This window comes from Podarcis bocagei, assembly GCF_964188305.1.
Source record: "Podarcis bocagei genome assembly, chromosome: 6".
NCBI classification, from domain to species: Eukaryota; Metazoa; Chordata; class Lepidosauria; order Squamata; family Lacertidae; genus Podarcis; species Podarcis bocagei.
In genome coordinates this window covers 98895927-98923500 of record NC_138130.1, presented here as the reverse complement: position 1 = coordinate 98923500, position 27574 = coordinate 98895927, and the positions used below count along the sequence as shown (strand labels likewise).

The following is a 27574-nucleotide window of genomic DNA, read 5'->3' as shown; positions in this document are numbered from 1 at the left end:
CTGGCTGTTTTCACACACTAACAACGCACCCTGTAGAATTCTACCTGTGATATTTTATCTGCACAACCAGAACAAATGTCAGGAAGCAAAAAGTCATAGAGAAAAATACGACTGTCGAGCTGTCTGCCCCCCAAATGGCAACCAGATATTCCATTTTGGCAACTGAAACCCTGGTTTAAGGAGCCATTTGGCACCCAGGTTTTATATCTGAGTTTCTAACACTGCCTTGGAGTGCTGGGATATCCGCTGCTGGGATAACAGTACCCCATCAGGCTCCCATAGGCAGTGCTAGTTTATTCCGGTTCAACTCCAACCTCACTTCAGCTACAGCTCTGGTTCACCCACCCAGGAAATGGAGAACAGTTTAACATTTTCCAGAAAGAAAGAAAAAACACATCGCTTTTGGTGTCCCTCCAGATGTTGTTGTTGTTGTTTAGTCGTTTAGTCGTGTCTGACTCTTCATGACCCCATGGACCAGAGTATGCCAGGCACTCCTGTCTTCCACTGCCTCCCGCAGTTTGGTCAGACTCATGCTGGTAGCTTCGAGAACACTGTCCAACCATCTCGTCCTCTGTCATCCCCTTCTCCTTGTGCCCTCCATCTTTCCCACCATCAGGGTCTTTTCCAGGGAGTCTTCTCTTCTCATGAGGTGGCCAAAGTCTTGGAGCCTCAGCTTCAGGATCTGTCCTTCCAAGTGAGCACTCAGGGCTGATTTCCTTCAGAATGGATCGGTTTGATCTTCTTGCAGTCCATGGGACTCTCAAGAGTCTCCTCCAGCACCAGAATTCAAAAGCATCAATTCTTTGGCGATCAGCCTTCTTGATGGTCCAGCTCTCACTTCCATACATCACTACTGGGAAAACCATAGCTTTAACTAGACGGACCTTTGTTGGCAAGGTGATGTCTCTACTTTTTAAGATGCTGTCTAGGTCCCTCCAGATATTTCGGACTAAAACTCCTATCAGTCCAACACCAACATGATCAAATGGTCAGGGATGAAGGGAGTTGTAGTCCAACTTCTGGAGGTTTGCGGGAAGGCTGCCTTACCTCTTACGAGATTCCAAACTAATCTAACAAATACATTTGTGGGGATGGGCTATAGATCAGCGGCAGAGTGTCTGGCTTGCAAGGTCCAGGGTTCAATCCTCAGGATCTTCAGTTAGGATTGGGAGAAGTCCCAGACAGCTGCTGATAGACAGAACTAATCTAGATGGACCAGTAATCTGACTTGGCATAAGTCAATTTCCTATGTTAACACATCGGTGAAGCACAGGGATTCTAGTTGTTGTGGGGGGAGACCACCTAAGGCACCCCTGCCCTAAGGGAACGACACCTCTGAGGCAGATCTGAAAGTTCCCCGCTGCTTCTGCCTGCAAAGCTTGACTGCCAATTCTCATGTAATATAGTGACTGCAAGGACAAAGGCAGAGTTTCCAATGTGTACAAAATTAATTAGCAGCGCAGGAAAAGAATATCGCTTTCGGTGAGCGCTCCCTTATCAATGCAACTGCAAGCACAGCAACTTTAAGGCAATTGTTCTAGGCCTTTATCAAGCAAAAGAAGGAGACGGAATCTCGTTTTTCCCTCTTTCTGTATCCCCATTCGTCCCCCAAACCCTCAATCATCTTGCACTGGCTTTTATCTGCAATCCTCTACTGGCACAGCAGAGAGCATAAGCCAGACTCTTGCTGAAGTCTCTCGAAGTCTTGCGGTTTGAAAAACGTTGCCAACCCAAACCCACTTGGCGTCAGTGGTCCATTGCAAGGGAATGTCTCGAGCGTCAGGAAATTCGAACTGCCACCAAGAGTTAAATCTCTTTTGTGGTCTGAGGAGGAAATGGGTGTTTCCACCGCTGAAGGCAGCCCTGATGTATCACTTTCCAGGTCGCAACATATAAAATTATTCCCCTCTGCACAAACGTGCGCACACACACAAAAAAAAAGGAATTTGGAATTTATATGTTTGGGTTTTTTAAAAAAGGTATCTTAATTGTCTTAATGAATTAGTTTTATAAATATGTGAAAGCCTGGCTGTTGCCAGCTTTTGAAGCCCCCCACCCTCCCCAGCCTAACAATTTGCTAGCTTTTAGTCTTCATACCCAAAAGCTGCTGCCTAACTCTGTCGAACGATAGAGCCGGTCCCAAGAGTTGTTGCTAAACACCGTGAACAGAACTGAACCAGATATAGATCAATGGTCTGGCAGCCTTTCTGCGTTCTAAAATGGAACCACCCAAATTCATGAACAACCCTATCGATGGTTACTGGCTAGGATGCAGTGTTAGAAACACTAATCTATAAGCTAATTGCCAAATGGCACCTTAAACCTGGGTTATGGGGGCCACAATGAAATAGCTAGGTGAATTATTATTATTATTATTATTATTATTATTATTATTATTATACATTTCATTTCTATACCTCTTTATATTTTAAAGAGAAAAACTCAAACTGGTTTACAACAAATTGAAAAACCAAATAAAACAAAACAAAATGAATTCAAGCTTCCAGGAAAATCTTTCAGATCCTTCTCTAAGGGACATTTTGCTATCCCCATATTTATTTACCTACAGCCGTACCTCCGCTCACGTATGCCTCTGGATATGTAATCTTCAGGATGCGAACACGGCGAACCCAGAAGTATTTTTCCGGGTTTTGCCGCGCGTGCATGCGCAGAAGTGCTAAACTGCACCGCGCACATGCACAGAAGCGGTCCTCCGGTTGCGAATTCCTCGGGATGCGGCCGGACCTCCAGAACGGATCCTATTTGCAACCGGAAGTACCACTGTACTTAATTTATACAGCTGCCCCATAGCAGAAGGACTCTAGGGAGCCCGTGTGGTTTAGTGGTTAGAGTGTCGGACTAGGACCTGGGAGATCAGGGTTCAAATCCCCACTGAGCTAGGAAGCTCCATGGGTGACTTTGGAGTCAGTTGCGGTCTCTTAACCTACCTCGCAGGCTCGTCGTAGGAATTAACTGAGGATGTAGGGGTGAAGTATGTATTCCCTGGAGAAAAAGAGGAGAGATAAAGCTCTTCTGCTGACCTGTTTAAGCAAGCTGGAGGGGCTACGTGGTTGCAGCTGGACCCATGCTAGTAACAAAAAACTTCTGGCACATGGGAATTTCTAACACTGTTATGATGAACATATGGCTGACAGTAAGCTGGATTTCCCAGTAGTGATGTGTGGAAGTGAGAGCTGGACCATAAAGAAGGCTGATCGCCGAAGAATGGATGCTTTTGAATTATGGTGCTGGAGGAGACTCTTGAGAGTCCCATGGACTGCAAGAAGATCAAACCTCTCCATTCTGAAGGAAATCAGCCCTGAGTGCTCACTGGAAGGACAGATCCTGAAGCTGAGGCTCCAAGACTTTGGCCACCTCATGAGAAGAGAAGACTCCCTGGAAAAGACCCTGATGTTGGGAAAGATGGAGGGCACAAGGAGAAGGGGATGACAGAGGACGAGATGGTTGGACAGTGTTCTCGAAGCTACCAGCATGAGTTTGACCAAACTGCGGGAGGCAGTGGAGGACAGGAGTGCCTGGCGTGTTCTGGTCCAGGGGGTCACAAAGAGTCGGACACGACTAAACAACTAAACAACAACAAGAAGCTGCTGAACTCCATTTGCTAGGCCTGAAAGGGCTATTGCTTTCACACCAGCCTTGGGCTTTCTGGAAGCATCTCCTTGGCCACTGCAGAAAAGGAATGCTAAATGTACCTTTGGTCCGACGCAACAGGGCTCTTCCCGCGTTCTGGTGAGGCGAGTCTCTCCTGTGTTTCTGCAAGAGTGTCTTAACCAAGATATGGAGAGCTAAGAATGCAACTCAGAGATAAAACCAGGAAGCCTCCTCTGAGTGCCAGCTGGCTGTATCTCTGAACAAGGCGTAACCAAGTGATCCAGCCAAACCCAAAACGCAGAAGCAACAGAACTACAGAAGCCAGAGCAGCAACTCTTGCAGAGAGACAACAGCCTCCCTCCAACGATGGGTCACTCTTCAGCACCTCTGCATCTGGAATAAGTGCTGCTACTTGCATTCAAAAAACACTTATGAGTGTCAAAAGCCTCTGCTGTCTTAATAATCCTTACAACCACCCTGTAAGGCAGTCTAGCGTTATTATCCCATGTTGCAGATAGGAATACAAAGATGGGAGAGGTTTATGGCTCAGTCTCTTAACTGCTGTTACGCCCGATGCAGAGACAGCAGCATTAACCATCTCCAGCACAGGCTGATTGGACCAAAGCAATACATTATAGAGAGAGCAAGAAATCTCTAACATGGAGAAGCACTTTAATGAAACATTTGCTCCAGCCAGCTATTCCTTCCTTAATGGCACAGTAGCTGATCAATTCAGGAATTATGGCCCTAAAACCATTCGCTGAACAGCAGAAATATTGCAGAGCCTTCCCAAAGATTCTAATTTCTCTCCTGTAGGAAAGGTGGGTTCTCTGTGGCTGAAGGCCTTCAAGCACCAGCTCCAGCCTTTCTCTACCTGTGGGTCCCCAGATGTTGTTGAACTACAACTCCCATCACCCCTAGCTAGCTAGCAAGAGCTCAGGGATGATGGGAGTTGTAGTCCAACAACGTCTAGGGACCCACAGACAGATGCTCTAGCCCTGGGTGTCTGTCCGCATCAAGCAGTGGTTTACGATCCTATAAATCAGTGGTGGCCACACTCGAACCTCCAGATGTTTTGGGACTACAACTCCCATCATCCCTAGCTAACAGAGCCGGTGGTCAGGGATGATGGGAATTGTAGTCCCAAAACATCTTGGGGGGGGGGGAGTTTGGCCACCACTGCTATAAATCAAGGAGGCACATGAGAGTGTAGGTGGGAGATCACCAACGGATAAGAGCTGGCAATATGTTGTTGACAATGATCAAATCTGTACAGTGGAACCTCGTGTTATGTACTGTCCCCCTTACGAATGCTTCGGGTAACTCGCTCCGCTAACCCAGAAGGAGATGCCCCTAGTTGCAACCTTTGCCCTGGGACACAGGCAGAAGCTGAACAGCAGAAGTGGAAGGCTCCATTAGCGAAAGCGTGCCTCATGTTAAGAATGATTTCGGCTTAAGAACGGACCTCCAGAACGAATTAAGTTCGTAACCGGAGAAACCACTGTATAACACCCTTCATCCGAACGCCCCTTAAAAGGCTCCAGTGGGGGAATAAAGGTAAAGGGACCCCTGACCATTAGGTCCAGTCGTGACCGACTCTGGGGTTGCTGCGCTCATCTCGCTTTATTGGCCAAGGGGAGCCGGCGTACAGCTTCCGGGTCATGTGGCCAGCATGACTAAGCCGCTTCTGGCGAACCAGAGCAGTGCACAGAAACGCCGTTTGCCTTCTTTGCACTTTGGCGTGCTTTCAAACTGCTAGGTTGGCAGGAGCAGGGACCGAGCAATGGGAGCTCACCCTGTCGCGGGGATTCGAACCGCCAACCTTCTGATCGGCAAGTCCTAGGCTCTGTGGTTTAACCCACAGCGCCACCCGCGTCCCCAATGGGGGAATAGGTGAAGGCTTTTTAGATTGTAAGGTCCTAGGGGCAAGTTCCTCCCCCCCCCCCGCCCTCCACCTCCTAAAGTTTTGTGAGCGCTGACAGAGGAGCGTCACTAGAGGAGGAACCTCAGAGGTCATCTAGTCCAATTCCTCCGCCGATGCAGAAAAAATCAATGCCAGGAAAACCGGACCTCAAAGTCACTCCGTAAAAATAAAGAGCAATCCAAATTAAGGCTATCGATAGGAAGCAGCAAGCCAAAGCTGCAAGTCTTTGATCCACGCTGAGCATGAACTGATCTTGCAGAACCAGACTGAAGCATCTTTGATGGAAACGGGCACATTTGCTACAGCGCTGAGAAGGGGAAGGAATGTCACAAAGAGCCACTCAAGCAGGTGATATCCAAGGCTCCCACCAGAGTGCTTCTGTCTACAGCCTTAAGAGTTGGACAATCCTCTTTTCGCAGTGGAATTGCAACTGACAGGCACTGGGGAAGAAGAGGGACTCAGACCACCCACAGGGAAGCTGCTGCAACTTATGTCAAGCGCTCCAGCAGTCTTGACTTGCAAGGGATACTCCCTGCTTAGTCTGCACCCCTAGTCCCCTTCCTTTCGAAAAATTGTTTCGCTTATACAAACTTACCCTAGAATTTCTACAGGAGCCCTTGCCAGGTATGTACAGAATGTGTGGGTAGGCAAACTAAGGCCGAGGGGCCAGATCCGGCCAAATCGCGTTCTAAATCTGGCCCGCGTACAATCAGCGTATTTTTACATGAGTAGAATGTGTCCTTTTATTTAAAATGCATCTCTGGGTAATTTGTAGGGCCTGCCTGGTGTTTTTACATGAATAGAATGTGTGCTTTTATTTAAAATGCATTTATGGGTTATTTGTGGGCCTAGGAATTCATTCATATCCCCCCCCCAAAAAAATATAGTCCAGTCCCCCACAAGTTCTGAGGGACAGTGGACCGGCCCCCTGCTGAAAAAGTTTGCTGACCCCTGGTTTACAGCAAACAGACAGTGGGGCAGGGCAGGCGGGAAAAATGTTGCTTGGGGCATCTGTAGGGAGCCCCTACTGCAGTGTTCCTGGCCACGTACAGAGTGCTTTCCACACACATAGATTATAATGACCATGCATACATTGAGAGTTAAGTCAGCTGCTCAACACTTAGAATCTGAACATATAAAAAGGATATATAAATGTATCTGGGCAGTGGATTGGATCAGGACATTGTATACAGCCTTTGCTAAGAAATCAGGTCTGATTTCTGGAAAGAATACTCTGTCTGTTCCATGGCAGCTGGGGGGGGCAGGGAGGCAGAAAATGAGACACCCCCCCCTTTGGCTTCTGGCCAACCCAATGCCAACATGTGGGAATTCAGCCAACGGAATCAGTCTATCCCTGAATTCGATTCATCTTGGCTGCACAACATATACACAAGCAAATACACATGCATGAAACCCAAATGCTACTGTGCTTATTTTGCACCGATGGCCCTCCAAAAACTGCCAGCCCAAATCTACTACTTGTTATGCATTTGGACACCTCTAAGGGTGTCGTAACCAAATTTTGCAAGACAGTTCATGAGATCTGCTGTTGCCCACGTCTGGATAAAACTGGACATCATTTTGAATCAAGATGGCAGGACGGACTTTTCAAAGCTGATATGGGTGTTCGTAAGAATCCCTGAGCAACGGCAGATGTGAAAGAAGAAGAGTTTGGATTTGATATCCTGCTTTATCACTACCCGAAGGAGTCTCAAAGCGGCTATATTTCTCCTTTCTCTTCTTCCCCCACAACAGACACTCTGTGAGGTGAGTGGGGCTGAGAGACTTCAGAGAAGTGTGACTGGCCCAAGGTCACCCAGCAGCTGCATGTGGAGGAGCGGAGACGCAAACCTGGTTCACCAGATTACGAATCTGCTGCTCTTAACCACTACACCACACTGGCTGATATTTCCACAGAACTTTCCTTCTAGATCTCAGCCTTGCCTCACATGAACACATGAACACGGCACTGCAGGAAAGGTTTGGCAGCAGCAGTAGACAGACTTTGTCCATCATTACTGGTCTTAGCATTTCAAGAATTTAATAAAACAATAATATCCCTAGGTGGCTCACAACAAAATCAAGCAGATCAAACAATGGTTGTTGCTGGCATCCCTCTGTCTTGGGAGACAATGGAGGAGGGCACCTTTTGGGGGTGAAGTCATACTGTCGGGAGGCAGCTGTGCTTGCTGTGAGTAGCCCAAGGTCACCCAGCAGCTGCATGTGGAGGAGCGGGGACGCGAACCCGGTTCACCAGATTACGAGTCTACCACTCTTAACCACTACACCACACTGGTCATATGAAACCAGCCAATGCCTCTACATAGCCCCACGCTTATTTCAGACATCGTGATATATTGGTATATCGCAAAGTTTAGGCGGTGGTATATCTAGATGTTGAAAACCAGATGTTGCCCAGCCCTAGCAGGGAATCTCTCCTAACTCTTCCTGGAGAAGCTGGGGATTGAACCTGGGAACTTCGGTTTGCAAAGCAGATGTTGTGCCATTGAGCTGTGGCCTTTCCCCCAAAGAACCTTGGAAAGTACCTTGGACGTCACCCAGACCAACCACATGCAGATTGCAGGATCTGCAGCTCAAGAAGCAAACTCCAGAATCCCTGGCAGATGGCCACCTGGCTTTCACCTTAAGTACTTACCACGAAGAAGAGCTCACCCACTCCTGGGACAACCTGTTCCACTATCAAGAAGCTCCTACCATCAATAATACTAATACTAATACTAATATTTTATTATTTATACCCAGCCCGTCTGGCTGGGTTTCCCCAGCCACTCTGGCAGCTTCCAACAAAACACTAAAATACAATGACCTATAAACATTAAAAGCTTCCCTGAACAGGGCTGCCTTCAGATGTCTTCTAAAAGTCTGGTAGTTGTTGTTCTCTTTGACATCTGATGGGAGGGCGTTCCACAGGGCGGGCGCCACCACCAAGAAAGCCCTCTGCCTGGTTCCCTGTAGCTTTGCTTCTCGCAGGGAGGGAACTGCCAGAAGGCCCTCGGAGCTGGACCTCAGTGTCTGGGCAGAACAATGGGGGTGGAGACGCTCCTTCAGGTCTACTGGGCCGAGGCCGTTTAGGGCTTTCAAGGTCAGCACCAACACTTTGAATTGTGCTCAGAAACGTACTTGGAGCCAGTGTAGGTCTTTCAAGACGGGTGTTATATGGTCTTGGCAGCCGCTCTCAATCACCAGTCTAGCTGCCGCATTCTGGAAATACCTTCCAACGTTTTGCCAAAATTCGCTTGGCCGCAATTTCCACCCACTGGATCTCGTGCTGCTCGCTTGGAGCAAGAGAGGACAGGCCTGCTTCATCTTCTGAGCAACAGCCCTTCAAAAATTTGAAGGCAGCCAATCATGTCCGCCTTAATCTCCCACTCCTCCCAGGAGCATTTTTGTGCCTGGCTATCAGCCACTTGCAACCATGTGAAGATGCCCAGGTGCCAGGATGGCGCCTGATGTCTCCACCATCTGGAGGTACATGCCTACCCAGCTCTTTCAGTTGCTCCTCTTAGGACTTAGTGGTTTAAATGTATTGTATGGATGTGACTATCATGGCTTCTGGGAAGAGAAATGGAATGTTAAACCAGTATGGGGATTCTAGCTGTGGGAGGCAAATACAGTGGTACCTCTGGTTAAGAACTTAATTCATTCTGGAGGTCCGTTCTTAACCTGAAACTTTTCTTAACCTGAAGCACCACTTTAGTTAATGGGGCCTCCCGCTGCCGCTGCACGATTTCTGTTCTCATCCTGAAGCAAAGTTCTTAACTTGAGGTACTATTTCTGGGTTAGCGGAGTCTGTAACCTGAAGCGTCTGTAACCCAAGGTACCACTGTAGAGGTCTCCTAATAACTCTCAGCCCGATGCAGGTGGCTCTGTGGGTTAAACCACAGAGCCTAGGGCTTGCCGATCAGAAAATCAGCGGTTCGAATCCCCGCGATGGGATGAGCTCCTGTTGCTCGGTCCCTGCTTCTGCCAACCTAGCAGTTTGAAAGCCCGTCAAGGTGCAAGTAGATAAATAGGTACCGCTCTAGCGGGAAGGTAAACGGCGTTTCCATGTGCTGCTCTGGTTCACTGAAGCGGCTTAGTCATGCTGGCCACATGACCTGGAAGCTGTACGCCGGCTCCCTCGGCCAATAAAGCAAGATGAGCGCCGCAACCCCAGAGTCGTCCGCGACTGGACCTAATGGTCAGGGGTCCCTTTACCTTTACCTAATAACTCTCAGCACCCATAACAAACTACACAGTGTTCAAAATTGATACCTGCCTATCTGCCACTTGCAACCAAGTGAAGATGCCCAGGTGCCAGAATGGCGCCTGATGTCTACCTGGGGATCCTTGGATCGGGACTGTTTTCACACATGAGTAACACATCCTGTAAAATTCTATTCATCATCATCATCATAATTTATTATTTGTACCCCGCCCATCTGGCTGCGTTTCCCCAGCCACTCTGGGCGGCTTCCAACAAAGACAAAACATACACTAAAATGTCAAACATTAAAAACTTCCCTGAACAGGGCTGCCTTCAGATGTCTTCTGAATGACAGGTAATTGTTTATCTCTTTGACATCTGATGGGAGGGCGTTTCACCAGGCGGGTGCCACCACCAAGAAGGCCCTCTGCCTGGTTCCCTGTAACCTCACTTCTCGCAATGAGGGAACCCCCAGAAGGCCCTCGGCGCTGGACCTCAGTGTCAGGGCAGAACAATGGGGGTGGAGACGCTCCTTCTGGTATACTGGGCCGAGGCCGTTTATATTATATTATATTCATTTAATCAGAAGGAATTTCAGGAACCAAGAAGTCGTATTGGCATATCAGCTAGAAGGGCAGTAGCCTAGCTTTCTCCCAGACAAGCTACTTTTCTCTGTGTGGGGAAAACCTCTGCGAGGAGACGCAGTCAGTCTTGTGAGATCCCACCCACACCCTGAAGCTGCACAGACCAGGCGCTGATCTACTGATACCAGATCTCCAGCTGGGTTCCAGACTGCAGTGCACAACCATAGGTGTACAAGAGGCCTGGATCCCGAACCCACACATCTCTCCTTTCAGTTGCTCAAAGCTGCAAACAAGGGCTTGCTTCCCTTAAGCATCGATAGTCTGTCATTCTGGCCCGGGTCATTGGGCAGGGTGGGGCAGGTTAAACGTTAACCCCTGCTGTATACAGGTTCCTCGGGGAAGCAAAACAACCTGCACAGTGAGTTTGTGTACTTCCAACCCTAGCGGTTGTGTAATCTGTTTCAGACAAAGGAGGTGTTGCAAAGTACCCGGTTGCAGCATCACTTTTTTTAAAAAAAATCCTGCAAAGTAAGGAGGAAGCAAAAGGCTTCCCAGAATGGGCCAGTCTCAAATATTTAGGTGTTTGGAATCATGCAAGACCCGCAGTTCGAACACGGGTTTTCGAGATGGTGTGTGGGCTGGCATTAGTCAGGGGGTGGCGGAGTGAGGAGCGGGCGGACGAAAAAGAACAGAGGAGCGTGGCTTGTTTGGGGTTATTTTGGAATGTTTTCAAATCACACATGGTTCTTGTTAAAACACATCATTAGAAATTGTACACTCACAATCGGGATCCTTGTGTCCAACAGAGCGGCCGGCCAGCCTCCCATTAGGTCTTTAAGGGCTTTCAGAAGAAAGGCCGTTTATTTCATTCACGGCTTTAACAACCCATCAGGCACCCCTGTGATTAACTCCCTTTCGCTGAAAAGGAAGTAGCTTGAAACTTTAAAAAAAAAAAAGTGCCCTGTATAGCATAGAGACTCATTTCTGGAAAGAGGCGAGATTTGAACTCAGGGTATGATACACGAGGTGAGGTTGAAAGCAGCGCAAGAAGCTGAAGATATATAAGCTAGGTACCAAATGGCCCCTTAAACCAAAGTTGCAGTCGCCAAAACGGAATGTCTGGTTGCCATTTTTGGTAAGATGGCTCTGAAATCTTGTTTTTCAAATGATAGGCTGGCTGTGATGGCCTACAGGAAACTCAGGCCATGTGCTGAAACAGCCTTCTGCTCCTTTTTATCTTAGTGCAAACCAATTCCCCATAAAAGCTCAGTTGAGCCCAGAGAAATGCGTGGGCTGCAGCTCTGTTTTGCCAGCACCGAAGACGCTGGCATTACTGGACGGTTGCAGGGGCCGTTAACGGGAGCAAAGATCACGTCCCGACACTTTGCACTGACGGATGGCGAACAATGCCTTCAATAGAGAAGGAGCCTCTTGGTGGGGCTCCCTTTCTGAAAGTGAATGCGCTCTATAGAGTTCTGCCCGGCAGAAAGAGCACGATCTATCTCTGCACTCCCAACTCCCCCATCCTTCTCCACAGCAGCAGTGGGGGAAACTGACCCAGGGCATTTAGGCAAGATGACCCCAACCGAATAAAACAATGCACACCCAAACCCTTCCCAGGAATCATGCGCTGCCACAGACGGTTGGTCACAAGCCACCCGCAAAGCCTGAGCCACTCAAATTTGAAGATAATCCAGTGCTTCTCCTGAAAGTATTTCCACTAACTAAGCAGAGAGAGAGAGAGATGAAGAGGAATGCTGGGGGAAATCATTACTGATCTGATGCTCAGAAATTATCCATTTCTTGCCTTTCCTAACAGAAGCTGTTCCAGAAGTCTGTTCAACTTCCAAAACGTTTGGAAACCAAGGCGTGGCTTCTGATTGGCTGCAAGAAGCTCCTGCAGCCAATGGGAAGTCACGGAAGCTGTGCCGGAATTTTGGGTTCCAAAGAATGTTCACAAACCAGAACATTCACTTCCAAGTTTGCAGCATTCGGGAGCCAAAACGTTCAACTCGCAAGACATTTGTCAACCAAGGTACGGCTGTACAGTCATACCTCGGTTACAGACGCTTCAGGTTGCGTTTTTTCAGGTTACAGACCCGCAGAAACCCAGAAGTACTGGAACGGGTTACTTCTGGGTTTGGGCAGTTGCACATGCACAGAAGCGCTAAATCGCACTTTGCACATGTGCAGAAGCACCAAATGGCAACCTGCGTGTGCACAGACGTGCACCTGCAGCCAATCGGAAGCCGTGTCGGACGTTCGGGTTCCAAAGAATGTTTGCAAACCGGTACATTCACTTCCAGTTTTTCGGCATTCGGGAGCCAAAATGTTTGACTCGCAAGGCTTTCAGGATCCAAGATACTTACAGTATTTTTCACTCTATAAGACACACCAGACCACAAGAGGCACCTAGTTTTTGGAGGAGGAAACAAGAAAAAAAATATTCTGAATCTCAGAAGCCAGAACAGCAAGAGGGATCGCTGCGCAGTGAAAGCAGCAATCCCTCTTGCTGTTCTGGCTTCAGGGATAGCCGCGCAGCCTGCATTCACTCCATACGACGCACACACATTTCCCCTTACTTTTTAGGAGGGAAAAAATGAGTCTTATAGAGCAAAAAATACGGTATTTCTGTAAAAGGCTTCTTCCGGCTAATTAAAGGCTATGCTAATCCAGTGGAGTCCCTAAGACAGTTGGATGGCGCCTTGTACGCCTCCTCCTGGCAACTCCCGCAGCAAAGCTGGTGGCAAACATCTTGCCCGGCTTTTTTTTTTGACCATATCAGTGAGGCCGAAAGAGGGGACAGTGGAAAACACTGCCCAGGCTTCTGCCCCAGGGAGGTCATTTCTGTGCTGCAAAGGCAGCGGTTTGGCTTCAACCCTGGAGGCGTCTCAAGACATACGGTGCCAACGAGAAGGACAAAAAGTGGGTCAGGCCACTGGTCCATTTAACCCAGGCTCAGTTTATTCTAACTGGAAGCAGCTCCCCAAAGTATCAAAGCACAGTCTTTCCCACCACCTACCTGATCCTTCTGCCTCTACCTGGGGATACCAGGGAATGAGCAGGAGACCTTCTGAATGAAAAGCACCCCTTCTACCTCTCAGCTGTGGAAGTGGAAGCACCAGCCTACATAGTACTGTGTTGGCGCATCCTATTCAATTTGGGAGGGGACACGGGTGGCGCTGTGGTCTAAACCACAGAGCCTAGGGCTTGCAGATCAGAAGGTCGGCGGTTCAAATCCCCGCGACGGGGTGAGCTCCCGTTGCTCAGTCCCTGCTCCTGCCAGCCGAGCAGTTCGAAAGCACGTCAAAGTGCATGTAGATAACTAGGTACCGCTCCAGCAGGAAGGTAAATGGTGTTTCCGTGTACTGCTCTGGTTCGCTAGAAGTGGCTTAGTCCTGCTGGCCACATGACCCAGAAGCTGTACGCCGGCTTCCTCGGCCAGTAAAGCGAGATGAGCGCCGCAACCCCAGAGTCGGCCACAACTGGACCTAATGGTCAGGGGTCCCTTTACCTTTTATTCAATTTGGGCTTTCATTCTCCACAACTAGCAAAGATCTGCACCTCCAGTCTCACGTGCTGCAGGAGCACACTCAATGCCCTTGTGCTCCCATCCCACATCACATACATCAAGTCTAGTTCACATGTGAAATGTACATTGCTCAGATGTGTGAACTGCCTCCACTGAGAAACAGAGCGGAGGGCCAATACAGTATAAAGGTTTGCTCTGTGATGCCTCATTCCCCCATGCGAGTCATCATGTTGCAGTCATCAAGCGATCTGCAGGCAGATCTGAATCAACACCTCCAAAGGGCAAAGTAATGCATTAAAAAAAAAACCAAAAAAAAACAACAACCACCATACCAGTGATTTTGCGGTCAACGAAAAGATTAAGGCATACTAAAGGTAAAGGGACCCCTGACCATTAGGTCCAGTCGTGGCCAACTCTGGGGTTGTGGCGCCCATCTCGCTTTATTGGCTGAGGGAGCCGGCATGTGGCCAGCATGACTAAGCCGCTTCTGGCGAACCAGAGCAGCGCACGGAAATGCCCTTTACCTTCCCGCTGGAGCAGTACCTATTTATCTACTTGCACTTTGACATGCTTTCGAACTGCTAGGTTGGCAGGAGCTGGGACAGAGCAACGGGAGCTCACCCCGTCGCTGGGATTCGAACCACCGACCTTCCGATCGGCAAGTCCTAGGTTCTGTGGTTTAACCCACAGCGCCACCCGTGTCCCTTAAGGCATAGTAAGTCGCAATTAATTTGCATTAAGCAATATTCAGTATGCAATCCCACCAGCACCAGAAATGCCCCAGGGGCACAGGGGCAATTAGAAAATAAGAGCCCTGGTTTGTTATTTGGAAAAGATCCCCCCCAGAAAAGGCTAGGCTGGGAAATTTCACTCACACCTACCCATCCCACTAATACTTTAGAGCTTTGGACAAAACAGATCAACTTTTGTTTCATCCTGTTCCCTGAGATGCTAGGGAAATTTAACTCTGACCCTCTTCTTCCAGTGTCCAAAGCACATTGCAATTATACCAAAGCAAAGCAAAACTGATTTTTTTAAAGGGGGAACTAAACATTTCAGCAGTTCTGCAAAAATTGCATTTATGTCACGCACGGATCTTTGCCACCCCAAAGACACTTCCCAGGGAGTAAGTCCCAATGAACCTAATTGTGTTGGGGGGCGGTGGACATACTTCTGAGAATTGTACTGTTAAGCCTCCAAAACAATTTTTAAAGCCTTTGTTGTGGGAGGGGGGGCTGTGAAATTCCTCAAGCGGATGGCGGATAAAAGGAGCCAGGTGCTTCACACACCCGGCGGCCCCCATCCTCCCACCGGAGGCAAGGAGTCCTCAACTCAGCCTGGGAAAAGAGGAGGGGCGCCGGCAGCCCAGAGTCGAGTCCCTTTGTTAAATGGCCCGTCGAAAGAGCGGAGATTCTTTTGAATGGAAGGGACACGGAGTCGGCCCATCACCATCCACTTTCGGGGGGGGGCAGATCTTCTTATTTGATTATTTGGGGAAGGGGGCGTGGAGAGAGGTGGGCAAACAAAACCTGCAGCTTTGCATTCTGACAAGGAAGCATCTGCCGAGTGGCTTTTCTAATTCCATAGGTGCCTTTTGCGCGTGGGGGCGTGTGTGTGTGTGTGCGTGTGAAAATCAATTTCATGCGCGCACACCCCCCCACACCTAGGGGGGGCGGGGAAAGCTGGGATTCTATGAAATGCAGAAGAACGAGAACCGGCCCTTTCAGGAAGGGCGATACTGTCGTGTCGTGTCGTTTTGGTGCGGCAGATGCAGCACGCAACGCCCCCCCCAATAAATAATCGGACCCCCCCAAAAAAAAAAAAAAACTTCACCAGGACGATCCCTTTCGTCCTCGCCCTTCCAGCTGCGAAAAAGAGCGAGAGAGAGAGAAGGAACTCTTGCCGGCGAAGGCGCAAACTTGGCACCGCCTGCGCGCGCCTGGGAATTTGGAGACGCGGCTGGTCGGAGCAGCGCTGGCTCTGCGGCTGCTTCCGCGTGTGCGGCTGGTGGCATCGCGCTAAGGGGACTTACCGGCTTCTCCCCGCCTCCTCCTGCTGCTGCTGCTGCTGCTGCAAGCCGGCCAGGCGGGCGCGCAGCCGGGATGGCTTTTCTCTCCTCCGCCTTCCTCTCCGCGGCTCCTCCGGCTGGCGATCCCTCGGCCGGCGCTCCGCAGCGAGGCGAGGCCGCCCGCCCAGCCGCGTCGTGCCCTCGGCCCGCCCCTATTGTCAGAGCGGCCGGCCAGCCTCCGCCTGCTCCTACCTTGCCCACCCGAGGACTGCGGCAGCGCCCGCCCCCGTGGCCACCTACCCCCGCCTCGCCCATTGGCTCGCCTCCCTCGGCCCCGCCTCTCTCCGATGGCTGCGGGGGGTGTCCTGCTCGGCGCCGTCGCCTTTTTTCAGGAGGTAGGGAGGCTGGACGGGGAGGTGGGGTCGGAAGCGGGCGGAGAAAGAGGGGAGCTCGTAGCCAAAAGGGCTGCACCGGCCGGCAAAGGGCCGGGGAAAGTTTGGAGAGGGTAAACGCACCGTCATGATTTCCCGGTGGAAGCGGCAGGATTAGGGATGGCGAAGCGTAATTACGCACGGCGGGGAATTTCGCTGCGTGAGAGCTTCGGGGATCGATCGGCGGAAATGGGAAGAAGTTGGAATATGAGAAAGAGAGAGGGGGGGCCATCATTCATAGACATAGATCTGTAGGGTTGGAAGGGACCCTGGGGTCATCTAGTCCAACCACCTGAAATGCAGGAATCTCAACATACAACGCCTCCAATTCTCAGCAAGATTAACGCTGCCTTATTATAGGCACGCAAACACGACTGGGGAAGGTCACACGGTCGTTCTTCTATCATGCAGGCACAAGCGTTCACTAAGGAATTAAACGGGAAAGGGAAATGCCCAGTTTCAATCAGAACCCTTTAAACAGGTCTTAAGATCTAGGGTGGGCAGTTCATCTCTCTGCCTACAAAGTCTATGTGTTCATACAGGAAGGGGGGAAATCGTTACTCAGCCACCAGAAGAACAAGTACAGTGTTACCTCGGGTTTCATACACTTCAGGTTACATACGCTTCAGGTTACAGACTCCGCTAACCCAGAAATAGTACCTCAAGTTAAGAACTTTGCTTCAGGATGAGAACAGAAATCGTGCTCCAGTGGTGCGGCAGCAGCAGGAGGCCTCATTAGCTAAAGTGGTGCTTCAGGTTAAGAACAGTTTCAGGTTAAGAACGGACCTCCAGAATGAATTAAGTATTTAACCCGATGTACCACTGTACACGGGTAGCTCAAGAGTTTAAACAGCCAAACACAGGGGAAAATAAGAAGTGAGTACCTTTCACACAAAATGCAGTTCCTGGGAAATACTGACCAGCCAGGTTGTGCTTTCCTTATTAAAGAAAGTTTACTTGAGAGTAAATTTGCACGTTGAAGTACAGAAGTAAGAAAAATTTGAAAAAGAGAGCTTAGGACTCTGCCTGTTGGATCAGGCCAGTACCCCATCTAGTCCAGCAGTGTGCATGCACATGAAAGCTTGTACAGTACCCAGAACATACCTGTATTTAGTTGGTCTCTAAGGTGCTACTATTGGGATGCAGGTGGCGCTGTGGGTTAAACCACAGAGCCTAGGGCTTGCCGATCAGAAGGTTGGTGGTTCAAATCCCCGCGACGGGGTGAGCTCCCGTTGCTCGGTCGTTGCTCCTGCCAACCTAGCAGTTCGAAAGCACGTCAAAGTGCAAGTAGATAAATAGGTACCGCTCCGGTGGGAAGGTAAATGGCGTTTCCATGCGCTGCTCTGGTTCGCCAGAAGTGGCTTAGTCATGCTGGCCACATGAACCGGAGGCTGTACGCCAGCTCCCTCGGCCAATAAAGCGAGATGAGTGCTGCAACCCCAGAGTCAGCCACGACTGGACCTAATGGTCAGGGGGACCTTTAAGGAGTCTCAAAGTGGCTAACATTCTCCTTTCCCTTCCTCCCCCACAACAAACACTCTGTGAGGTGAGTGGGGCTAAGAGACTTCAAAGAAGTGTGACTGGCCCAAGGTCACTCAGCAGCTGCATGGTGAAGGAGCAGAGACGCGAACCCAGTTCACAGATTACAAGTCTACCACTCTTAACCACTACACCATGCTGGCTGCACAAAGGAGGAGGAGTTTGGGTTTGATATCCCGCTTTATCACTACCCGAAGGAGTCTCAAAGTGGCTAACATTCTCCTTCCCTTCCTTCCCCACAACAAACACTCTGTGAGGTGAGTGGGGCTGAGAGACTTCAAAGAAGTGTGACTGGCCCAAGGTCACTCAGCAGCTGCATGTGGAGGAGCGGGGAAGCGAACCCGGTTCCCCAGATTATGAGACTACGGCTCTTAACCACTACACCACACTGGCTCCCCAGTGCTTCCACCTCTCGCGCAAGCGTGGTGGGAGCACCGGGGCTGGCTCAGCTGGGGATCGAGAGCCCTCCTGCACCCAGTTGAGCCATGCAAACAACCTGCATTGTTCCAGCCCATGAGGCGCTAGGGTGAAACCACATCAGCTCCCATGGTGAGAGCTGTGGCAATTTCACCTAGAGCCTTGTGGGGTGAGGCCAACACAGCTTGTTTTCTCAACATTGTGGTATATCGCCAGACCACAATGTTTGGCTGGTGATACTTCTTCTTTGGCGATCACTCATAGCCGAGAAAGATTATCTTCCATAAACACGGTCTTAACAGTGAGTCCGTAAGTGACTGTGGAGGCCAATTCTGGATCCACACGTCCTTCCACAGTGGGGACATTGGTTTCCAGGCAGGAGTCGATCATGGTGTGGATTTGCCAAGCGTGCCTTCCTTTTAACATGTTTCTCCCTTGTGTCCTGAGTTTGAGTGTCTTCAAAGCCCTTGACACCTTTGGGAAAGGCTGTTCTCCAACTGGAGCGCTCGCAGGCCAGTGTTTCCCAGTTGTCAGTGTTTATACTACATTTTTAAAGATTTGCCTTGAGAAGAGTCTTTAAACCTCTTTTGTTGACCACCAGCATTACGCTTTCCATTTTTAAGTTTGGAACAGAGTAGTTACTTTGGAAGGCGATGATCAGGCATCTACATAACATGACCAGTCCAACGAAGTTGATGTTGAAGAATCTTTGCTTCTTCCAGATATTAGTTCACCTGTCTTTCCAAGTAATGTGTACAATTTTTTGGAGACACCATTGAAGGAATCTTTCGAGGAGTTGGAGATGGCGTTTATAAGTGGTCCATGTTTCACAGGCATACAGTAAGGTTGGTAGTACAATAGCTTTGAGCATTTTGGTTTCCCTGCGAATGTCCCAGTCCTCAAACACTCTGCATTTCAATCGGGAGAAAGCCGCATTCGCAGAGCTCAGGCGATACTGGATTTCGGCATCAATGTTGGCCCTTGTGGAAAGATAACTGCCTAGGTAGGAGAAGTGATCGATCTCTAAGGTACTGCTAGCCTCACAAGTGTGTGTGTGTTGCTGCAACAGCAGGTTATCACGCCGCTCCCTCTGTAATTGTCCTCCCTTTCTATAGCTTTTGCTTTCTGCACATCAGCAAAGTGGTTTTCTGGAAAAATAGAAGAGTTCGTCTCTTTTCTAAAGTGGAAGGGAGAGAGGACTTTCTTTGTGATGTGGGGGGCTACAGTGCCACATGCAGTTCCCTGCTGCTGTTTAAAGGTGAAGGGACCCCTGACCATTAGGTCCAGTCGTGACTGACTCTGGAGTTGCGGCGCTCATCTCGCTTTATTGGCTGAGGGAGCCGGCGTACAGCTTCCGGGTCATGTGGCCAGCATGACTAAGCCACTTCTGGCAAACCAGAGCAGCACACGGAAATGCTGCTTACCTTCCCGCTGGAGCGTTACCTATTTATCTACTTGCACTTTGAGGTGCTTTCGAACTGCTAGGTTGGCAGGAGCAGGGACCGAGCAACAGGAGCTCACCCCGTCACGGGGATTCGAACCGCCGACCTTCTGATCGGCAAGCCCTAGGCTCTGTGGTTTAACCCACAGTGCCACCCGCATCCTTCCTGCTGCTGCTTACTGATCCCAAATATCCACCCCTCCCCTTCTTCGGCTACTACTTGGAAGCAAACCTTTTGTGACAACCTCTAAACCACCCTCCAGGCTTGAGGAAGGTGGAGGCCACAGCCCTGCTGAGAATGTTGATTCATCACCTAAGCACAGCAGTCCACAGCTTCTGACAGCTTGCTAATACGCCCCCAGGGGTCATTGCATTGTTTCCTATATAGCTGTTTTTCTCCTTGGTTGGGGTTATGCAAGAAACCGGCTGGCTTCCTTGGAATGCTTGCCCCATTGAGATTCCGAAGGAGTGCTTGGGGTTTCATTAACAGCTTTTTGTCTCGGGTGGAACACCTGGAGATCTGCTCCAAAGGCTGTCTTAGAGAAGTAGCAGGGCAGAGAGCATGCCACATAGAGACAGAACGCCCCTCCCCTTGTTTGCAATTCCTTTGTTGCTTTCCAAGTCATAAAGCACACACTGGGATCCGCAGCTTCATCAGCTGGTTTTCAGAAATTCTCTTCTAGGAAACTGTATACATGGTTTATTCATTCTGCAAGTGAATGGAGGGCTGGCCCAGGCATTAGGCAGAATATGACAGCTGCCTCAGGCAGCAGAGTTGGCTATCTCAAAAAAACAGCAAATTGTGCATTAGTTGATTAATTAAATAGTGCATGTTTAATAATATAATATTTATTATTATGATGATGTTTATTATTATTATGTTTATTATGATTATCATGGTTGTTATGTTTATTATGATGATGATTATTATTATGTTTATTATGTTTATCTCCCGCCCATCTGGCTGGGTTTCCCCAGTCCTCTGGGTGGCTGACAGCATATATAAAAACATAATAAAACATCAGACATTAAAAAACAGAAAACAGTCATACCTCGGGTTGCGAACGCTGCAGGTTGCACATTTTCGGGTTGCAGACCCAGAATGGGTTACTTCCAGGTTTCGGCACTTGCACATGCATAGAATCACAAAATGATGTCATGCGCATGTGCAGAAGCTCTGCAGGTTACGATCGTGCCTCTCTCACGGATCATGTTTGCAACCCAAGATATGACTGTATCTTATACAGACATTAAATAAACCAATAAATGAATAAAGAAGAAGAAGAAGAAGAAGAAGAAGAAGAAGAAGAAGAAGAAGAAGAGTTTGGATTTGATATCCCGCCTTTCACTCCCCTTCAGGAGTCACAAAGCGGCTAACATTCTCCTTTCCCTTCCTCCCCCACAACAAACACTCTGTGAGGTGAGTGGGGCTGAGAGACTTCAGAGAAGTGTGACTGGCCCAAGGTCACCCAGCAGCTGCACGTGGAGGAGCGGAGATGCGAACCCGGTTCCCCAGATTACGAGACTACCGCTCTTAACCACTACACCACACACAAGAAGAAGAAGAAGTTGTTTAAAGTTATGGCCAAATTAAAATAACCACCAGCCCCAACTAAACATTTATCCAACCCCAACCCAATAAAAATATAACAGAGGAACCAAAATTAAAACCATTTAAAACATTTTAGTCAGTTGCCCAACCCAAGAGTTGTTCCAGCAACGTTTATTGCCAAGGAGGTAGAGAAATGCTTCTGAGATGTTTTGAACAGCCTTGGGTGTTATGTACCTTGACCTTTTAGCAGTGGCAAGAGGGTAAGCTGATGGTGCCCGAGGAAAACCTTAAGAAGGAAAATCTTAAGTGCTATAGGGAATAGGTACTGGCTCAGAATTTTTGACACTAATGTGTTTGAGGGAAGCACCTTTCTAAGTCCTACCTGGAAATGCCAAGGATTGAACCGAAGACCTCCTACGTGTTAGCAGATCCCCTACCACTAAGCTGCAACCCTTTCGAATCTACACCGATATACCTCTTTCTAATTAATTGGAAGATAGCTATGATGGGGTTAGACTTCCTTTGGATTCTAAAATGGCACCGGTGCCCATCATCTGCCAACAGTGTCCTTTTGAATATTATGTTAACCACTCAGGGTGTTCACATTCTGAATAACAGAACACACAGGCATAAATCTGATATTTAAAAGTGGGGCGTGTATATAGGTTTTCCTCTCCAATCTGGACCCACCCCTACATTTCACTCTATACTTCCTAGGAGTGGACTGGGAGAGTCTGAGAGGCCAGGTAAAGAGAACTAAAAGGCCGCATTTGGACCCTGAGCCTCAAGTTTCCCAGCTCTCCTTTTAGCAGCACCTTCGTAAAGAGACTTAGCAGGTGGTGTTTTCCTCGCAAGGAGAAAATTGCTGGCAGAAGTGTCACTTGTTCCCTTCCTTCTTTTGAAACCGTTGCTCAAAGTTCAAGAATTGAATGGGGGGGGGAGTGGCAAGCCTATGCGGGGTGGGTGTTCATTTCACAGGACAAAATGAGCATGTGGAACACACTGTGATGGCCTGGGAATCAGATTCGGATGCTGAACCTGAGGAATCCCAGCCTGCACAGGATTCCCCACCTCCAGAACCAGCTGATCCGGGGCTGGAGCATGAGCCTGAAGGGTCCTCACCTGTGCTGGGTCCTCAGGTGCAGGCACCAGCTGAGTCTCCTCTGGCTCCTGAGGTGATGGAGGACCCATTGCCTGCAGGTGCTCCACTCTCAGCCCCGTCAGGGGAAGAGGAGGTTGCCTCTGGGTCCGGTAACCCTCCAGCCTCTCCTGAGCTGCAGAGGCTCAGGGCAGAGAGACGGAGGGAACTAAGTTCCCGCAGGAGGAGTGCTCGCCTCCAGGCCAGGAGAGGCGAGTCACCTGTGGACCGGGGCCACCCTGTGCCTCGGGGCAGATAAAAGCTAGTCCGCCCAGTCCCAGGTTGTGGGAGCAACATTGTTGGTAGCCTGTTCCTGCCTGCACCCTGTCCTGCTCTTCTGCCAGAGTTCCTGGCCTCACCCGACTCCCTGCCTTGGACCCAGCTACAGCTTTGACAGACAGCCTCCATACCGCACCCTCGACCTCGGACTGGACTCAGACCTCACCTCTCGGTTAGCCCCCGGGACCAGCACACACACACAAGATGTGGTCTTGGCCAGTGGTTCAGCTGGTTTGTTAAACTCTTGTACGATAGCTCTAGTAAGTCTTTCCCCCTTATACAGTGGTCCCTTGGTTTACGAACTTAATCCATTCCGGAAGTCCGTTCTTAAACCAAAGCGTTCTTAAACCAAGCTGTGCTTTCCCATAGCACCGGGGGCCTTAATTTACACTCAACAGGAAGCGGAACATGTTCTGCTTCCAAGGCAAAGTTCACAAACCAAAACACCTACTTCTGGGTTTGCAGCATTCTTCATCCAAGTTGTTCATAAACTAAGCTGTTCTTAAACCAAGGTTCCACTGTGTTGTGCAGAACAAGCTTCCTGAAAAGATGGTGTTTGCAGGAGGCCTTCCCCTACAGACCTGAGAGGTGCCGGAACTGAGTTCCGGCAAATTATGGCTGAAAAGAAGCCCTGTGAATGGCTATATACAAACCTGGATTTACCAAGTCTAATGGGCAATATTTTGTTCCAAGCAGGGGTGCCAACTGGAATAAAATATTGTGGGGGTCCACGTAAGCCCCGCCTTGCATAATCGGTCACATGATGTAATGCACACACAAATGCCCATCAACTTTGTGGGGGCCCAGCCCCCTCAAATATTTTATTTTATTACTGAGGCCCTCACAGCCCCTAGGAGTTCACTCCTATGATTCCAAGGAAGCTTTAAAAAATGAAAACAATAAGGTATTCATTCTCTTAATATCGTTGATATTTGCAGGTGCTCACAGACTTTGATATTCCTGTGCTGTCCCGGCACCTGTTGTTGTTGTTTTTTAGCTGGCAAACATATATTTCTGCAATAAGGACAAATCATATTATGCAGCCACTTCTCAACTCCCTTGTCCCTGGGAGAGCTAATCGTGAGATACTTGGAAGAATAACTTAACGCGCACGTTAGTGAAAAGAGGAAGAACACCTAGCAACACCTGGGACACGCACATATACAGATCTGCCTCACAAGAAAAACTCAAATATAGCACATGGCCTCCCAAACCCATCTCGGTTTTCACCCTTGGTGAGGTCACCCAAAGATATGGCACCCAGTGGAAAAGCAACTGGTTCGAACTGTTCCAAACTAGAACAATGGAACTGGTGCTTATGAATATCAGAGGATCTGACGAACGGATTATTAAAAACATGTGAGACAAACGGTGGAAGTCTTTATTAAAAAAACAACACTTTTAAAGGTAGATAAGGACAAGATGAAATTATACAATAGATGGGAAACGGCTATGTATAGTGAATACTTATCTACTTTTAAAAATTTTCACCTATGATACTTTTCTTTTACTTCTTTATTTTTTCTTTGTTCTTTTTTTCTTTTTTTCTGATATCTTATCTTTCATTTCACTCCTTTATTGTGAATAGCATTTTATAGAGCTATAAATAACTGTAAATATGAAAAGAGACAAAGTATTCTCTAATTTTTTCCCTTGGTTATATGTATTTTCTTTTCTTTTTTGTATTTTCTTTTGTTGGAAATATGTATGTTTTCTAATTTGTACTTAAAATGTTTTTTAAAAAAATTAAAAAGGAACTGGTGCTGAAGGGGAGCTTGTAGTCATCTGTCTCTACCCCTTGCACCATAGAGGGAATCCAGAAATAGAGTTTGCCAAAGAGATGGCTATCTGCTTGGCCTCAGCTTGAAGGCCTCCAGCAAGGGAGAGGCTACCACTTTCCCAAGTCCCATTGCTTGATCTGCTCTTGGGATCAAGATAAGACCTCCTCAACCTGGTGATTTCCAAGAGGCCATGTTTGGTGTAGGTGACGGGGCTTGTAGCTCAACACAGCAGCCGGCTGGGGAAGGTCAATCAAGGCGTTTCTCCCAATGATCAATCAAAATCTGCCATAAGTCCATAGGTGATTGTTTTTCCTCCAGAGAGTCAGAAGTAAGATAGGCACATTGTATGGTGCTCATAGGGGTGCGGGTGGCGCTGTGGGTTAAACCACAGAGCCTAGGGCTTGCTGATCAGAAGGTCAGCGGTTCGAATCCCTGCAACAGGGTGAGCTCCCGTTGCTCGGTCCCTGCTCCTGCCAACTTAGCAGTTTGAAAGCACAAAGTGCAAGTAGATAAATAGGTACCGCTTTATAGCGGGAAGGTAAACAGCGTTTCTGTGCGCTGCTCTGGTTCACCAGAAGCGGCTTAGTCATGCTGGCCACATGACCCGGAAGTTGTACACCGGCTCCCTCGGCCAATAAAGCAAGATGAGCACTGCAACCCCAGAGTCGGCCACGACTGGACCTAATGGTCAGGGGTCTCTTTACCTTTTTATGGTGCTCATGCTCATTCTGCCATCATCACTGGGTTTTCTAACACTTCTAAATCTGCAAAGCCTGTTTCATGAGAGAATTTGTGACAATAACTTTTGTCACAACACCTTCCTCTCTCTCACACTCACTCACAGAAAAAAACACTGTCTCCAGCCTCCGGCAATTTTACCTGTTGACCCCTGGAGAGGTATCGCTTTTCCGTCAACAAGATTCTGTTGTGCTTGTATCTCTTTGGAGCTCGTGGCTAAAGTATAGATTGCGTCACAGAAATAAAATGCAGGCAAATTAACGTCTGGTTTCGGCAAGGTACAAAGTAACTCCCCTTCGCCTTCAAGGGAAGAAAACACCCCTGAAGCATTCATATTTTTACAGCACACTGAGCTAGTTAGTCCCCCTCCCTTCAGATCTTCTGTTCTCAGGGGTATCCAGTTGCAAAGCTGTTGCGTTAAACCGAATCCTCCTGGTGGGAAAGGTAGCCGCCTCAAACAGGACTCTTCTGTTTTTAAAACGCTGCGCCAGAAGCTCCTAAGTGCCAGCAGAACCGTGTGAGGTTTGCTGTTAAGAATCCACAAACAACACTCTCAGGGAAGAGATCTTCCAAATGCCTGGAGGTACCTACCGTATTTTTTGCTCTATGAGACTCACTTTTTCCCTCCTAAAAAGTAAGGGCAAATGTGTGTGCGTCTTATGGAGCAAATGGAGGCTGCACAGCTATCCCAGAAGCCAGAACGGCAAGAGGGATTGCTGCTTTCACTGCGCAGTGATCCCTCTTACTGCTCTGGCTTCTGAGATTCAGAATATTTTTTTTTCTTGTTTTCCTCCTCCAAAAACTAGGTGCGTCTTGTGGTCTGGTGCGTCTTATAGAGCGAAAGATATGGTAGCTTGCCGAAGGTATCCTTGTTAAACAGAAGGGACCTGAAAATCTGAAACCCAGGATTTGTAGTGCATCTCTAATTAGCGTGACAATTAGTGTTTCTAGTCCTATGGATATACAGTCGTACCTTGGAAGTCGAACGGAATCTGTTCTGGAAGTCCATTCGACTTCAGAAACGTTCGACTTCCAAATCGCGGCTTCCGATTGGCTGCAGGAAGCTTCTGCAGCCAATCGGAAGCCACAGAAGCCTCGTCGGACGTTCAGCTTCCAAAAGACCATTCAAAAACCAGAATTCTCACTTCTGGTTTTTGATTGTTCAGGAGCCGGAATGTTTGACTACCAAGGTGTTTGTGAGCCAAGGTATGGCTGTATAGATAAACCTGAATGATATTTTTCTCATGCTTAATCCATCTAGCCTAGTACCATCTACCGTATTTTTTGCTCTATAGGACGCACTTTTTCCGCTCCAAAAATTAAGGGGAAATGTGTGTGTGTCCTATGGAGCGAATGCAGGCTCCCTGGCTTCAGCGATAGCAGCGTGAAGCCTCCGAAGCGCAGAGGGAGCGCTCCCTCCTCACTCCGGTGGCTTCGCGTTGCTTTCGGTGAAGCCTGGAGAGTGAGAGGCGTCGGTGCGCACTGACCCCTCTCACTCTCCAGGCTTCAGGGATAGCCGCCTGAAGCCTCCGGAGCGCAGCGGGAACTCGCGCTGCGCTCCGGAGGCTTCAGGTTCCTTTTGCTGAAGCCGGGACAGCAAGACTCTCCTGGCTTCAGCAGAGAGGGAGAGCTGTGCAGCGTCCCTTCAGCCAAGCAGGAGGAGAAATGGAAGGGGCTCCGTTTCTCCTGCGGCTTCGCTGAAGGGGCGCTGAGCAGAGAGGGGGAGAATTTTTTTTTCTTGTTCTCCCCCTCTAAAACTAGGTGCGTCCTATGGTTGGGTGCGTCCTACAGAGCGAAAAATACGGTATTCAGAACAACAGCAGCTCTCCAGACCCAGAGTGGCAGGGAGGCGTTTTCCATCACCTGCTTTTTCAATGAACCATGATGGTTTCCCTCCAAAAGCCATATGTTTGGTCCCCTCCGAAACAGCTGGGTCATTTTGACATGACCTCCTCTCTGCAGGAGTCACTGGTGGAAAAGACCTTCCAGGTGGCGATGGTAACATCATCCTTGAGAATTGACAGTGTTGACTGGTGGGAGTTTATGTCCAGCAACAGCATCTGGCGGCACTTTGCTGGCTACCCCTGTCCAAAGGGGTTCTTAGCCATGGTGTGAGTGTCTGAAGAAGTTATCCTTCCACATTCTCGGTGCTAGGCATTTTGCCAAATATTATAGGGGGAAAGAAAATGGAGGGGTGTGGGGTGAGAACCCCCCACGGTTGTTGTTGGATTGCTGTTGTCTTTTTTTTTGCATCTAATAAAGGGCAGGCTGAGATTCCAGGACAATGCAGTTATAATCCTTAAAGTGGCAAAATGGATTCCCATGAAGGCATCAGACAGCCAGAGGAAAGGCTTTTCAGGGGATCAGCCACTATGAATAGCGAAGTCCAGA

General features: G+C 48.8%; 1 protein-coding gene across 2 annotated transcripts in view; it reads right to left on the bottom strand.

Annotated features, from left to right (window-relative positions):
* The window catches only part of PAK1 (p21 (RAC1) activated kinase 1), a 118074-nt gene extending 101960 nt beyond the window's left edge, over positions 1-16114 (bottom strand). The window contains exon 1 of one of the 2 annotated variants that reach the window (XM_081197395.1): positions 15892-16114. The gene's annotated coding sequence lies outside the window, so the exon portion shown is untranslated. The remainder of the gene's footprint in view (positions 1-15891) is intronic. The other variant, XM_081197394.1, reaches the window with a different exon arrangement.
* Positions 16115-27574: the final 11460 nt, after the last annotated feature.